Source organism: Dipodomys ordii, unplaced genomic scaffold (genome assembly GCF_000151885.1).
Source record: "Dipodomys ordii isolate 6190 unplaced genomic scaffold, Dord_2.0 Scaffold45, whole genome shotgun sequence".
In the NCBI taxonomy this organism is placed as follows: domain Eukaryota; kingdom Metazoa; phylum Chordata; class Mammalia; order Rodentia; family Heteromyidae; genus Dipodomys; species Dipodomys ordii.
Genome location: NW_012267261.1, coordinates 8,351,253 through 8,354,357, shown reverse-complemented (window position 1 = coordinate 8,354,357; position 3,105 = coordinate 8,351,253). Strand labels below are relative to the sequence as shown.

At 51.6% G+C, this 3,105-nt stretch overlaps 1 protein-coding gene across 1 annotated transcript in view; it reads left to right on the top strand.

Moving 5' to 3' along the window:
• The window catches only part of Kiaa0226 (KIAA0226 ortholog), a 73,364-nt gene that overhangs the window by 1,024 nt on the left and 69,235 nt on the right, over positions 1 to 3,105 (top strand). The gene's annotated exons all lie outside the window — the stretch shown is intronic.

Below are 3,105 nucleotides of genomic sequence, written 5' to 3'. Positions count from 1 at the left end.
CTGGAAGTGGCGCTGTGGCTCAAGTGGTAGAGTGCTAGCCTTGAGCTGAAGAGCTGAGGGACAGCGCCCAGGCCCAGAGTTCAGGCCCCACGACTGGGCTGGGGGCTGTGGTTCACATGGTGGAGCACCAGTCAATGAGCAAAAGCATCGGTACCAAGTTTGAGTCACAATCTCAGACCAAAAAAATTCATTGCCAACATTTAAGATTTTTTAAAATTGTATTTTAAAAGTGTAGATTCTAGCTTTTGAAAAATCAGAATATCTGAGAGGCTACTATGTGCATTTCACAATAGTTACAACTGAGGTAAGGAGCCTTCACCTCTTCAATCAGGTTTAAGCTTTCCTGTCAGATTCTGCAGTCTCTCGTTTCTTATAAATGGCGTAGTTCACTCACTGGTATTACCCATATATCCTAACGAATCCCTCTGCAGTCTATACTTTCTTATCATTAATCTATTCATACCACTTCTCCAAAAATTAGCTTCCTGTGTGTGTATGTTTGTGTGTGTGCGTGTCCACGCGCAGGTACTGAGGCTTGAACTCAGGGCCTTGTGCTCTTGCTTGGCTTTTCTGCTCAAGGCTGACATTCTACCACTTAAGCCCACCCTGCCACTTCCCCCAGGCCTGTTTGCTCAAATTACTTCATCTGCATATCCCTGATAAACTAGAATAAAATACAAACTCCTCACCATAGCACTTCCTGACCTGGACTGCCTGCACCCACACCCAAGTGCCCACACCATTCTGTTTCCCGTCTCCCTGCTTTGATTACAACTTGAAGCCAACAGCATATTTCTGTCTGTCTGTACTGTTTTCTCCATCTTTTCTTCCCCTTTTCTCTGTTTCACTAGTCCTTTTAAAAAAAAGTATTCCGGCTGGGCGCTGGTGGCTCACGCCTGTAATTCTAGCTACTCAGGAGGCCGAGATCTGAGGATCCTGGTTCAAAGCCACCTTGGGCAAGAAACTCCGTGAGACTCTTATCTCCAATACTGGAAGTGGCACTGTGGCTCCAGTGGTAGAGCGCTTGCCTTGAGCTGAAGAGCGCAGGGACAGCGCCCAGGCCCAGAGTTCAAGCCCTATGACAGACCAAAGAGAAAAAAAAGCACTCCAGGCGTGATTGTACACTGCTGCTGTAATCCCAGCACTCAGCAGGCTAAGGCAGGAAGATCGCGAGTTCGAAGCTAGCCGGGGTTATATACTCTCTTTAGAGAAACTCCCTTTCGAACCTCCAAACACTCTTCCCTGACATGAGTCTTCCCGGAAACCTTCCTTCTGCTCTTCTTTTGCGACCCCAAAGCAACCCGTGTCCTTCGGAGTCTGTGGCTCTGTATTTAAATGTCTGCGGTCGCGGAACACCACCAACAGGTGCGCGGTCCCGGGGACCGAAGTGGCCTTAAGATAATTCAAACGGTCCTAGTCTTCACCTCTAAGTCACATTCTCAAGATGCAGAATAGCAGGTGGTGCACGGTTCCTCACCCGCACCAATTCCTGAGAAGAAAACACCGGCTAACCGCCGGTCAGATCTCGGAATCCCGGCCGCGCGCAAAGCGGGCCACGCAAGATACCGAGGTCTGCATGCTCGGCCCTCACGCAGCCTCAGATTGGGTAGAATAATGCATGCCGGGAGTGACCGGACCTTCGCAGAGCTTGCTGGGAGTTGTAGTTCTTGGAGCCGGAAGTGAGGGTGGCGGGGGTAGAAACCACAGCTGAGGCAGCCAGTCATTGACGTTGACGGCGCCTGGGTGTAGTGCATGCCTCCGACCCCACCAGCTGTGGGTAGACCAGGAGACGATCTGGGTGCCCTGAGGGACGAAGCACCGCGACGCCTCTCTCTAGCAGGGAGGCGGCCTCGCAGTCCCGGATGCGGCAGGAGGGCGCGGGAATGGATTTTGGCGGCTGCGAGGAGCACCTGCCTGAGGACAGCAGGTGGGCTGGGGAAGGGTGGGGAGTCGGGGGCTCCCCGGAGGCGCTGTAGCTCCGCGAGGCTTGACATGGCTCGGGAGGATACCTGGAGGTGCTGGCCTGAAGGCTACTGGGGCGGCCGGCCGGGGACTTGTTTGGGAAGAATTTCATAGAGGAGGGACTGGCTGGGCGTTGGTAGGAAGAGGGATCGGGTTTAGTAATGGGGCGGGAGGGTGGGTAGGATTCGTTGCCAGTAGGGGAACAGGGAAAGTGAAACCCAAAGCCAGGACTGGAGATGGCTGGAAGAGCCTGGGAGAAAAGGTCTGGGCTGCTAGATATAATGAGAACTTAACTGGCCAGCGTCAACCAAGGGTTGGTGCCTTGGTTGAAACTTGTGGCTGCAGCAAGCCAGGCCAGTATCCAGAGGTGATATACGAATTTCTGGGAGCAAAGATTTTTGAGTTGTGACTGGTCTAGGAATGTTACGCAGGGATGAGTGTGGGGAGGAAGGCGAGGAGGGTCTGTGGGTAGAAAGCAAGTCATTGCAATGACAATTGGTGGAGGTGGGGGCTTGCTGATGAGATAGAAATGCTGAACGTGCTCTTGTCAGTGCTGGGTCCCAGCCAAGAGAGTGGTAGGACCTCTTTGACGTTTCCTTTTTCACCTTCAAGCCTTTCACTTCTTCCCCATGTTGCAAACTAAGCAAGTTTGCACTTATGTACAAGTGATGTCAGCCCATATTTTCAAGAAATTATAAGGTGGTTTTTTTTTTTTTGTCATGGGGCCTGAACTCTAGTCCTGGGTGCTGTCCCTCAGCTCTTCAGTGCTTTACCACTTGAGCCACAGCACCACTTCTGGCTTTTTCTGCTTATGTGGTACTGAAGAATCGAACCCAGGGCCTCATGCATGCAAGGCAAGCACTCTACCATTGAGACACCTTCCCAGCCTGAGAAATTAGAAGATTTAAGATTTATAGCTGGGCGTTGGTGGCTCATGCCTGTAATCCTAGCTACTCAGGGGGCTAAGATCCGAGGATCATGGTTCAAAGCCAGCCAGGGCAGGAAAGTCTGTGAGACTCTCATCTCCAGAAAGCCGGAAGTGGCGCTGTGACTCAAGTGGTTAGAGTGCTGGCCTTGAGCTGAAGAGCTAAGAACAGTGTCCAAGCCCAGAGTTCAAGTCCCATGACTGACAAAAAAAAAAAA